The 13,563-nt window shown below is 46.5% G+C and overlaps 1 protein-coding gene across 1 annotated transcript in view; it reads right to left on the reverse strand.

Annotated features, from left to right (window-relative positions):
* The window catches only part of LOC144504252 (protein EFR3 homolog B-like), a 156,408-nt gene that overhangs the window by 131,451 nt on the left and 11,394 nt on the right, over positions 1-13,563 (reverse strand). The window lies entirely within an intron of this gene.

A 13,563-nucleotide genomic window follows, 5' to 3' on the forward strand; every position in this document is an offset into this window, starting at 1 on the left:
GTCTTTCCACTGAAAACAATCCTAGTTTATTCAACCTCTCCTCATAGCCAACACCCTCGAGACCATGTTGCAGGGCTGCAGGGAAAAGCCTGGGAACTACAGGCTGGTTAGCCTCACATCTGTGGTGGGTAAATTGTTGGAAGGTATTTTGAGAGACAGGATCTACAGGCATTTAGAGATGCAAGGACTGATTAGGGACAGTCAGCATGCCTTTGTGAGTGGAAAATCATGTCTCACAAATTTGATTGCGTTTTTTGAAGGGGTAACCAAGAAGGTAGATGAGGGCAGTGCAGTTGATGTTGTCTACATGGACTTTAGCAAGGCCTTTGACAAGGTACAGCATGGTATGTTGTTACATGAAGTTAAATCTCCCGGATCCAGGGTGAGGTATCGAAATGGATACAAAATTGGCTTCTTGACAGAAGCCAGAGGGTGGTTGTAGAGAGTTGTTTTTCAAACTGGGGCCTGTGACCAGTGGTGTGCCTCAGGGATCAGTGCTGGGTCCACTGTTATTTGTCATTTATATTAATGATTTGGATGATAATATAGGGGGCATGGTTAGTCAGTTTGCAGATGACACCAAGATTGGTGGCATGGTGGACAGTGAAGAAGGTTATCTCCAATTGCAGCGGGATCTTGATCAATTGGGCCAGTGAGCTGACGAATGGCAGATGGAGTTTAATTTAGACAAATGCGAGGTAATGCATTTTGATAGATTGAACCAGGGCAGGACTTACTCAGTTCATGGTAGGGCGTTGGGGAGAGTTACAGAACAAAGAGATCTAGGGGTACATGTTCATAGCTCCTTGAAAGTGGAGTCACAGGTGGACAGAATGGTGAAGAAGGCATTCGGCATGCTTGGTTTCATCGGTCAGAACATTGAATACAGGAGTTGGGACGTCTTGTTGAAGTTGTACAAGACATTGGTAAGGCCACACTTGGAATACTGTGTGCAATTCTGGTCGCCCTATTATAGAAAGGATATTATTAAACTAGAAAGAGTGCAGAAAAGATTTACTAGGATGCTACCGGGACTTGATGGATTGAGTTATAAGGAGAGGCTGAATAGACTGGGGCTTTTTTCTCTGGAGCGTAGGAGGCTGAGGGGTGATGTTATAGAGGTTTATAAAATAATGAGGGGCATAGACAAGGTAGATAGTCAATATCTTTTCCCAAAGGTAGGGGAGTCTAAAACTAGAGGGCATAGGTTTAAGGTGAGAGGGGAGAGGGGAGAGATACAAAAGTATCCAGAGGGGCAATTTTTTCACACAGAGGGTGGTGAGTGTCTGGAACAAGCTGCCAGAGGTAGTAGTATAGGCGGGCACAGTTTTATCTTTTAAAAAGCATTTAGATAGTTAGATTGGTACGATGGGTACAGAGGGATATGGGCCAAATGTGGGCAATTGGGATTAGCTTAAGCATTTAAAAAAAAGGGCGGCATGGACAAGTTGGGCCGAAGGGCCTGTTTCCATGCTGTAAACCTCTATGACTCTATGACTCTATGACCAGGCAACATCCTAGTGAATCTTCTTTGCAGTCTCTCTTAAGCAGCTACGTCCTTCTGGTAGTGTGGTGGATGGGACTGCACGCAATACTCCAAATGCGGCCTAACCAAGGTTTTATATAGCTGCAACATGATTTCCCAACTCTTGTACTCAATGTCCCGGCTGATGAAGGCAAGCAGGCCATATGCCTTCTTAATCACCTTGGCCACCAGTGTTGCCACTTTTAGGGAACTGTTACCTGCACGCCCAGATGCTTCTGTAATGTTCCTGAGGGTTCTGCCATTCAGGGAGGCAATGTCCTTGTGGTACTATTGCTAAACTATTCATCCAGAAACCCAGCTAAAGTTCTGGGACCCGGGTTCAAATCCCCCCACAGCAGATGATGAAATTTGAATTCAAGAAAAAATATCTGGAATTAAGTATCTGCTGACGACCATGAAACCATTGTCGATTGTTGGAAAAACCCATCTGGTTCACTAATGTCCTTTAGGGAAGGAAATCTGCTGTCCTTACCTGGTCTGGCCCACATGTGACTCCGGAGCCACAACAATGTGGCTGACTTTCAACTGCTCTCTGAATTGGCCGAGTGAGACACTCAGTTGTATCAATCGCTCAAGAAGGCAACTCACCATCACGTTCTCAAGGGCAACTAGGGATGGGAATGAAATGCTGGCCTACCAGTGACGTTCATGTCCCACGAATGCATATTAAAAAAAGTTACACTCTAATTCACACCTAAATTTGATCCTCCAAAATACATCCTCTCGCATTTGTCCAGATTAAACTCCATCTGCCATTTCTGTGCTCAGTCTTCAATCTATCTATATCCTGTTGTATCCTCTGACAATCCCTGGCACTAGCAGCAACTCCACCAATCTTTGTGTCATCCGCAAACTTTCTCGTCATATCTCCATTCTGAAAAACACCTTTCTACTGCTACACCCTGTCTTCTATAACCAAGATGTGGAGATGCCGGCGTTGGACTGGGGTAAATACAGTAAGAAGTTTAACAACGCCAGGTTAAAGTCCAACAGGTTTATTTGATGGCAAAAGCCACACAAGCTTTCGGAGCCCCAAGCCGTTTCTTCAGGTGAGTGGGAATTCTGTTCACAAACAGGGCATATAAAGACACAGACTCAATTTACATGAATAATGGTTGGAATGCGAATACTTACAGCTAATCAAGTCTTTAAGATACAAACAATGTGGATACAAACAAACAAAAAACACATTGTTTGTATCTTAAAGACTTGATTAGCTGTAAGTATTCGCATTCCAACCATTATTCATGTAAATTGAGTCTGTGTCTTTATATGCCCTGTTTGTGAACAGAATTCCCACTCACCTGAAGAAGGGGCTTGGGGCTCCGAAAGCTTGTGTGGCTTTTGCTACCTGCTGTTGTTAAAACTCTTATTCTATAACCAAGCCAGTTCTGTATCCATCTATTCAGCCCACCCCGAATTCCATGTGATTTTAGTTTTTCTACCAGTCTGCCATGTGGGACCTCGTCAAACGCATTACTAAAGTCCATATAAACTACATCTACAGCCCTTCCCTCATCAATTACCTTTGTCACTTCTTCAAAAAACTCAATCAAGTTGGTGAGACATAACATTTCCCGTACAAAACCATGCTGCCTATCACTAACTCGTCCATTTTCTTCCAAATGTGCATGTACCCTGTCCCTCAGTGTCTTCTCCAAAAGCTTCCCCACTGTTGATGTCAGGCTCACTGGCCTATCATTTTCTGGATTATCCCTGCTTCCTTTCTTAAACAACGGAACAAGATTGGCTATTCTCCAGTCCTCTGGAACCTCGCCTGTGGTCAAAGAGGATGTGAAGATATCTGTTGAGGCCCCAGCTATTTCTCCCCTTGCCTCCCGCAGTAACCTGGGATCGATCCCATCCGGCCCCGGGGACTTGTCTATCTTAATGCAACTTAGGGTTGGTGTTGCCTTATCCCTGTAACCTTGCACATTCTTTCTTTTGATGAAAGTAAGGAGGTGTGGGATAGAGGGAAGGTTGGCCGATTGGATAGGTAACTGGCTGTCTGATCGAAGGCAGAGGGTGGTGGTGGATGGAAAATTTTCGGATTGGAGGCAGGTTGCTAGCGGAGTGCCGCAGGGATCAGTGCTTGGTCCTCTGCTCTTTGTGATTTTTATTAATGACTTAGAGGAGGGGGCTGAAGGGTGGATCAGTAAATTTGCTGATGACACCAAGATTGGTGGAGTAGTGGATGAGGTGGAGGGCTGTTGTAGGCTGCAAAGAGACATAGATAGGATGCAAAGCTGGGCAAAAATGGCAAATGGAGTTTAACCCTGATAAATGTGAGGTGATTCATTTTGGTAGGACTAATTTAAATGTGGATTACAGGGTCAAAGTTAGGGTTCTGAAGACTGTGGAGGAACAGAGAGATCTTGGAACAGAGGAGATTGCGGAGCCTTTGGCGATGATCTTTGCATCGTCGATGGAGACGGGAGAGGTTCCGGAGGATTGGAGGATTGCGGATGTGGTCCCTATATTCAAGAAAGGGAACAGGGACAGCCCGGGAAATTACCAACCGGTGAGTCTAACCTCAGTGGTTGGTAAGTTGATGGAGAGGATCCTGAGAGACAGGAGTTATGATCATCTAGAGAAGTTTAGTATGATCAAAAGTAGTCAGCACGGCTTTGTCAGGGGCAGGTCGTGCCTTACGAGCCTGGTTGAGTTCATTGAAAATGTGACCAAGCACATTGACGAAGGAAGAGCGGTGGATGTGGTCTATATGGACTTCAGCAAAGCGTTCGATAAGGTCCCCCATGCAAGACTTCTTGAGAAAGTGAGAGGGCATGGGATCCAAGGGGCTGTTGCCTTGTGGATCCAGAACTGGCTTGCCTGCAGAAGGCAGAGAGTGGCTGTGGAGGGGTCTTTCTCTGCATGGAGGTCAGTGACCAGTGGAGTGCCCCAGGGATCTGTTCTGGGACCCTTGCTGTTTGTCATTTTCATAAATGACCTGGATGAGGAAGTGGAGGGATGGGTTGGTAAGTTTGCTGACGACACCAAGGTAGGTGGTGTTGTGGATAGTTTGGAGGGATGTCAGAAGTTGCAGCGAGACATAGATAGAATGCAAGACTGGGCGGAGAAGTGGCAGATGGACTTCAACCCGGATAAGTGTGTAGTGATCCATTTTGGCAGATCCAATGGGATGAAGCAGCAGTATAAAATGAAGGGTACCATTCTTAGCAGTGTAGAGGATCAGAAGGACCTTGGGGTCCGGGTCCATAGGACTCTTAAATCGGCCTCGCAGGTGGAGGATGCGGTCAAGAAGGCGTATGGCGTACTAGCCTTCATTAATCGAGGGATTGAGTTTAGGAGTCGGGAGATAATGCTGCAGCTTTATAGGACCCTGGTTAGACCCCACTTGGAGTACTGCGCGCAGTTCTGGTCACCTCATTACAGGAAAGATGTTGAAGCCATTGAAAGGGTGCAGAGGAGATTTACAAGGATGTTGCCTGGATTGGGGGGCATGCCTTATGAGGATAGGTTGAGGGAGCTTGGTCTCTTCTCCCTGGAGAGACGAAGGATGAGAGGTGACCTGATAGAGGTTTACAAGATGTTGAGGGGTCTGGATAGGGTGGACTCTCAGAGGCTATTTCCAAGGGCTGAAATGGTTGCTACGAGAGGACACAGGTTTAAGGTGCTGGGGGGTAGGTACAGGGGGGATGTCAGGGGTAAGTTTTTCACTCAGAGGGTGGTGGGTGAGTGGAATCGGCTGACGTCGGTGGTGGTGGAGGCAAACTCGTTGGGGTCTTTTAAGAGACTTCTGGATGAGTACATGGGATTTAATGGGATTGAGGGCTATAGATAGGCCTAGAGGTGGGGATGTGATCGGCGCAACTTGTGGGCCGAAGGGCCTGTTTGTGCTGTGGCTTTCTATGTTCTATGTTCTATATCCACAGATCTCTAAAGGTTGCCACTCAAGTGGATAGAGCTGTGAAGAAGGCCTATAGTGTGTTAGCTTTTATTAACAGGGGGTTGGAGTTTAAGAGCCGTGGGGTTATGCTGCAACTGTACAGGACCTTGGTGAGACCACATTTGGAATATTGTGTGCAGTTCTGGTCACCTCACTATAAGAAGGATGTGGAAGCGCTGGAAAGAATGCAGAGGAGATTTACCAGGATGCTGCCTGGTTTGGAGGGTAGGTCTTATGAGGAAAGGTTGAGGGAGCTAGGGCTGTTCTCTCTGGAGTGGAGGAGTTTGAGGGGAGACTTAATAGAGGTTTATAAAATGATGAAGGGGATAGATAGAGTGAACATTCAAAGACTTACCTCGGGTGGATGGAGCTATTACAAGGGGGCATAACTACAGGGTTCATGGTGGGAGATATAGGAAGGATATCAGAGGTAGGTTCTTTACGCAGAGAGTGGTTGGGGTGTGGAATGGACTGCCTGCAGTGATAGTGGAGTCAGACACTTTAGGAACATTTAAGCGGTTATTGGATAGGCACATGGAGCACACCAGGATGATAGGGAGTGGGATAGCTTGATCTTGGTTTCAGATAAAGCTCGGCACAACATCGTGGGCCGAAGGGCCTGTTCTGTGCTGTACTGTTCTATGTTCTATGTTCTATGTAGAAAGCAATCCAATTCCTTTGGAATACCTTGAAAAAACCTGCATCCTCCAGCCTCTCAGGAAGTTCATTCCATCCAACAACCCTCTGGGTGAAAAATAAATCCTGACATCACTTTTACTGCTTTTGCCAATTATTTTGAATCTGTGCCCTCGAATTCTTGATACTCTCTTGATTGGGAACAGTTTCTCAATATTTACCCTCTCTGCAGGGATTCGGAATACCTCTTTCAAGTCTCCTTTCACCTTTCCTTTCTCCAAGGAAAACAGACTCAATCTTTGCAATCTATCCTCACAGCCACAATTCTTTAACCCTCAAATTATTCTCGTGAATCTTCACTGTATTTTCTGCAATGTCTTCACATCCTTCCTTAAGTGTAGCACTCAGAACTGGACACAATCCTCCAGATAAGGAGGTGGTGGTGTAGTGGTGTTAGCACTGGAATGGTAATCCAAAGACCCAAGGTAATGTCCCGTGAACCAGGATTCCAATCCCACCACGGCAGATGGTGAAATTTGAATTCAATTAAAATTAGGAATTAAGAGTCTAATGATGACTGTTGATTGTTGTAAAAACCCATCTGGTTTATTAGCTCAGGAAGATACTGACCCGTGGGGAATTCCACTATGAACCTTTCTCACAACAGTTACCCTCTGTTTAGTGTCATAAAGATATACAGCATGGAAACAGGCCCAACTCGTCCATACTGACCAGGTTTCCTCAACTGAACTAGCCCTATTTGCCTGCATTTGGCCCATATCCCTCTAAACCTTTCCTATCCCTGTACCTGTCCAAATGTCTTTTAAACGTAGCTGTACCCACTTCTACCACCTCCTCTGTTTCTTGTCACTTAGCCAATTCCTTATAGAAACAGAAAATAGAAGCAGGAGGAGGCCATTCAACACTTTGAGTTTATTCTAGAACATAGAACATAGAACATTACAGCGCAGAACAGGCCCTTCGGCCCACGATGTTGCACCGACCAGTTAAAAAAAAAAAAACTGTGACCCTCCAACCTAAACCAATTTCTTTTCGTCCATGAACCTATCTACGGATCTCTTAAACGCCCCCAAACTAGGCGCATTTACTACTGATGCTGGCAGGGCATTCCAATCCCTCACCACCCTCTGGGTAAAGAACCTACCCCTGACATCGGTTCTATAACTACCCCCCCTCAATTTAAAGCCATGCCCCCTCGTGCTGGATTTCTCCATCAGAGGAAAAAGGCTATCACTATCCACCCTATCTAAACCTCTAATCATCTTATATGTTTCAATAAGATCCCCTCTTAGCCGCCGCCTTTCCAGCGAAAACAATCCCAAATCCCTCAGCCTCTCCTCATAGGATCTCCCCTCCATACCAGGCAACATCCTGGTAAACCTCCTCTGCACCCTCTCCAAAGCCTCCACATCCTTCCTGTAATGTGGGGACCAGAACTGCACACAGTACTCCAAGTGCGGCCGCACCAGAGTTGTGTACAGTTGCAACATAACGCTACGACTCCTAAATTCAATCCCCCTACCAATAAACGCCAAGACACCATATGCCTTCTTAACAACCTTATCTACTTGATTCCCAACTTTCAGGGATCTATGCACACATACACCTAGATCCCTCTGCTCCTCCACACTATTCAAAGTCCTCCCGTTAGCCCTATACTCAACACAACTGTTATTCCTACCAAAGTGAATTACCTCACACTTCTCCGCATTAAACTCCATCCGCCACCTCTCGGCCCAACTTTGCAACCTGTCTAAGTCTTCCTGCAGACTACGACACCCTTCCTCACTGTCTACCACACCACCGACTTTGGTGTCATCAGCAAATTTGCTAATCCACCCAACTATACCCTCATCCAGATCATTAATAAATATTACAAACAGCAGTGGCCCCAAAACAGATCCCTGAGGTACACCACTTGTAACCGCACTCCATGATGAATATTTACTATCAACCACCACCCTCTGTTTCCTATCCGCTAGCCAATTCCTGATCCAATTTCCTAGATCACCCCCAATCCCATACATCTGCATTTTCTGCAGAAGCCTACCATGGTGAACCTTATCAAACGCCTTACTAAAATCCATATATACCACGTCCACTGCCTTGCCCCCATCCACCTCCTTGGTCACTTTCTCAAAAAACTCAATAAGGTTAGTAAGGCACGACCTACCTGCCACAAAACCATGCTGACTATCACCTATCAATTCATTATTCTCCAAATAACTATAAATCCTATCCCTTATAATTTTTTCCAACATCTTGCCGACAACAGAAGTGAGACTCACCGGTCTATAATTCCCGGGGAAGTCTCTGTTCCCCTTCTTAAACAATGGGACAACATTCGCTAACCTCCAATCTTCTGGTACTATACCAGAGGCCAACGACGACCTGAAGATCAGAGCCAGAGGCGCTGCAATCACTTCTCTTGCCTCCCAGAGAATCCTTGGATAAATCCCATCCGGACCAGGGGATTTATCTATTTTCAGACCCTCCAGAATATCCTGCACATCCTCCTTATCAACTGTAATACTGTCTATTCTACTCCCTTGCAACCCAGTGTCCTCCTCAGCTATATTCATGTCCCCTTGCGTGAACACCGAAGAGAAATATTGGTTCAATGCTTCACCAATCTCCTCCGGTTCCACACATAACTTCCCTCTGCCATCTATAACTGGCCCTAAACTTGCCCTAACCAACCTTCTGTTCTTGACATACCTATAGAACGCCTTAGGATTCTCTTTAACCCTATCCGCCAAAGTCTTCTCATGTCCCCTTTTAGCCCTTCTAAGCTCGCTCTTCAACTCCCTCTTAGCCAATCTAAAGCTTTCTAGTGCACTACCCGAGTGCTCACGTCTCATCCGAACATAAGCCTCCTTTTTCTTTTTAACCAACAAAGAAACTTTTTTGGTGCACCACGGTTCCCTAGCCCTACCAATTCCTCCTTGCCTGACAGGGACATACCTATCACAGACTCGCAGTAGCTGCTCCTTGAAAAAACTCCACATGTCGGACGTTCCCAGTCCCTGTAATCTCCTAGTCCAACCTATGTTTCCTAATTCTCTCCTAATAGCCTCATAATTACCCTTCCCCCAGCTAAAACCACTGGCCCGAGGTTCATGCCTATCCCTTTCCATCACTAAGGTGAACGTAACCGAATTGTGGTCACTATCACCAAAATGCACACCAACTTCCAAGTCTAGCACCTGGTCTGGCTCATTTCCCAGCACCAGATCCAATATAGCCTCACCTCTAGTTGGCCTGTCTACATACTGAGTCAAAAAACCTTCCTGCACGCTTTGAACAAAAACTGACCCCTCTAACGAGCTAGAGCTATAACAATTCCAGTCAATATGAGTCAAGTTAAAATCCCCCATAACAATTGCCCTATTACTTTCACTCCTAAGCAGGATTGACTCCGCAATCCTTTCCTCAACCTCTCTAGAACTTTTAGGAGGTCTATAAAAGACTCCCAACAGGGTGACCTCTCCTCTCCTATTTCTAATCTCCGCCCATACTACCTCAACAGATAAGTCCTCATCAAACCTCCTCTCTGACACTGTGATACAATCTCTGACCAATAATGCTACCCCTCCCCCTCTTCTACCTCCTTCCCTACTTCGACTAAAACATTTGAACCCCGGGACCTGCAGCATCCATTCCTGCCCCTGCTCTATCCATGTCTCTGAAATAGCCACAACATCGAAGTCCCAGGTACTGATCCACGCTGCAAGCGTGCCATTCATTTTGATCATACAAAAGAACAAAGAACAGTACAGCACAGGAAACAGGCCCTTCGGCCCTCCAAGCCTGTGCCGCTCATTGGTCCAACTAGACCAATCGTTTGTATCCCTCCATTCCCAGGCTGCTCATGTGACTATCCAGGTAAGTCTTAAACGATGTCAGCGTGCCTGCCTCCACCACCCTACTTGGCAGCGCATTCCAGGCCCCCACCACCCTCTGTGTAAAAAACGTCCCTCTGATATCTGAGTTATACCTCGCCCCTCTCACCTTGAGCCCATGACTCCTCGTGATCGTCACTTCCGACCTGGGAAAAAGCTTCCCACTGTTCACCCTATCTATACCCTTCATAATCTTGTATACCTCTATTAGGTCTCCCCTCATTCTCTGTCTTTCCAGGGAGAACAAGCCCAGTTTACCCAATCTCTCCTCATAGCTAAGACCCTCCATACCAGGCAACATCCTGGTAAACCTTCTCTGCACTCTCTCTAAAGCCTCCACGTCCTTCTGGTAGTGCGGCGACCAGAACTGGACGCAGTACTCCAAATGTGGCCGAACCAGCGTTCTATACAGCTGCAACATCAGACTCCAGCTTTTATACTCTATACCCCATCCTATAAAGGCAAGCAGACCATATGCCTTCTTCATGGCTGATGACCTGATGGCTGATCATGGTTGATCATCAAATTCAATTTCCTGATTCCTCCCCTTCCCCCCATATCCCTTGATCCCTTTAACCCCAAGAGCTATATCTAATTTCTTCTTGAATTAGACAACGTTTCGGCCTCAACTACTTTCTGTGGGAGTGAATTCCACACATTCACCACCCAATGGGTGAAGAAATTTCTCAGTCCTAAAAGATTTACTCCCTTATCCTCAAACTATGACCCCTAGTTCTGGACTCCCCCACCATTGGGAAAATTCTTTCTGAATCTACCCTGTCTAACCCTGTTAGAATTTTATAAGTTTCTATGAGATCCCTCTCACTCTTCCAAACTCCAATGAATATAATCCTCACCGGCTTAGTCTCTCCTCATGTGACAGACCTGCCATCCCAGGAATCAGCCTGGTAAACCTTTGCTGCAGTCCCTCTATAGCAAGGACATCCTTCCTCAGATAAGAACATCAAAACTGCACACAATACTCCAGATGTAGCCTCACCAACACCCTGTACAATTGCAGTAAAACATCCTTAAAACATCGCGAGGGGGATAGAATATAAAAGCAGGGATGTCTTGATGCACATGTACAGGGCATTGGTGAGGCCGCAGCTGGAATACTGTGTGCAGTATTGGTCCCCTTATATGAGGAAGGATATATTGGCATTGGAGGGAGTGCAGAGAAGGTTCACCAGGTTGATACCGGAGATGAGGGGTTTGGATTATGAGGAGAGGCTGAGGAGATTGGGTTTGTACTCGTTGGAGTTTAGAAGGATGAGGGGGGATCTTATGGAGACTTATAAGATAATGCGGGGGCTGGATAGGGTGGAGGCGGAGAGATTCTTTCCACTTAGTAAGGAAGTTAAAACTAGAGGACACAGCCTCAAAATAAAGGGGGGTCGGTTTAAGACAGAGTTGAGGAGGAACTTCTTCTCCCAGAGGGTGGTGAATCTCTGGAATTCTCTGCCCACTGAGGTGGTGGAGGCTACCTCGCTGAATATGTTTAAAGCGCGGATGGATGGATTCCTGATCGGTAAGGGAATTAAGGGTTATGGGGATCAGGCGGGTAAGTGGTACTGATCCACGTCAGATCAGCCATGATCTTATTGAATGGCGGGGCAGGCTCGAGGGGCTAGATGGCCTACTCCTGCTCCTATTTCTTATGTTCTTATGTTCTTATGTTCTTATTCCTATACTCAAATCCTCTCACTGTAAAGGTCAACATTCCATTTTACTTTTTTTACTGCCTGCTGTACCTGAGCGCTTACTTTCAGTGACTGATGCATGAGGGCTCCAAGGTCTCGCTGAGTATCCACCTCTCTCAATTTACACCTATTCAAATAATAATCAGCCTGTCCAAATCACGCTGAAACATCTCTGCATCCTCCTCACAGCTCACCCTCCCACCCAACTTTGTATCATCTGCAAATTTGGAGGTTTAGTTCCCTCTTCCAAATCATTAATATATAATGTGAACAGTTGGGGTCCTACCACAGATCCCTGCGAAACCCCACTAGTCACTGACTGCCAATCAGAAAAAGACCCATTACTCTATAATTCTTGCACCTTCCAATAATCCCTTTGCAAATTTGTTTTCTCTACATGCCTTCCACTAGTTGATGGTCTATATACCACACCGATCAATATTATTGCACCTTTTCCATTCCTTCCCATTCATCAAAGATTCCTCCCTTGACCCCTCTAAGTAAAGAACAAAGAACAAAGAAAATTACAGCACAGGAACAGGCCCTTCGGCCCTCCGAGCCGGCACCGACCATGCTGCCCGACTGAACTAAAACCCCCTACCCTTCCGGGGACCGTATCCCTCCATTCCCATCCTATTCATGTATTTGTCCAGATGCCCCTTAAAAGTCACTATCATATCTGCTTCCACTACCTTCCCCGGCAGAGAGTTCCAGGCACCCACCATTTAATTCCACCTTAATTCATGTAATTCCACCTTAATTCAATACTGCCACAATACCCCCCCCCCCCCCCCCCCCCACACTCCCCTGCCACCCCCACCAGCCCCACTGCTTTTCTTCCTGTCCTAAACACCTTGTATATCCAGGAATATTTAATGCCCTGTCCTGTCCTTCTTTGAGCCAGGTCTCTGTTATAGCAGTAATATCATAATTCCATTTGTCAACCTGTGTCTGGAGTTGACCAATCTCATTAACCGCACTCCACGCATTCACATTCCTGCACATTAATCCTGGTTTAGACTTTTTCACTTTCCCCTCACTCTGAACCTTTCTAATGACTTACTATTGTCGACTCTGGTTCCATCAAACTCTCCAAGTCTTCTATTTACCAAATACTACTCTGTGATATATCCTCTATGATGCACCTGGTGTTGTTAAACTTCTTACTGTATATATCCTCTAATCAGTTAATACTTCTCCATATCCCACTGCCAGTTTTTCTCCTCTCTACTCTGAATTTCCCCTTAGCTTCCCATACTCCTGCCAATCTATTTAAACCCTTCCTTGCAAACTTATCCATGAGGACATTCGTCCCAACCCTGTTAAGGTGTAACTCGTCCTTTCTGTACAGGTCCCACCTGCTCCAGTACTGGTTCCAATGTCTCAGAAATCTAAAGCTCTCGCTTCTACTCCATTTCTCTAGTCATGTGTTGTTCCCAGTGTAGGATGTGGGAGGTCCTGGAGGCACCTGGCCTCCCGGACATCCACGTCTGTGAGGGGTGTGTCGAGCTGCGGTTCCTGAGGGACCGTGTTAGGGAGCTGGAACGGCAGCTCCAGGATCTTAGGCTGTTAAGGGAGAATGGGGAGGTGATAGACAAGAGCTATCATCAGGTCGTCACACCAGGGCCACGGGTGGAGGCCAAGTGGGTGACGGCCAGGAAGGGTAAAGCTCGGGTGATTGAGAGCACCCCGGTGGGTGTGCCCCTACACAACAAGTACTCCTGCCTGAGTACTGCTGGGGGGGACAGCCCGCCTGGGGGAAGCAGCAGTGGCCGTGTCTCCGGAGTGGAGTCCGGCCCTGTAACTCAGAGGGCGAAGGAAAAGAGGAGGAAGGCAGTGTTAATC

This window comes from Mustelus asterias, chromosome 15, assembly GCF_964213995.1.
Source record: "Mustelus asterias chromosome 15, sMusAst1.hap1.1, whole genome shotgun sequence".
Taxonomy (NCBI): Eukaryota; Metazoa; Chordata; class Chondrichthyes; order Carcharhiniformes; family Triakidae; genus Mustelus; species Mustelus asterias.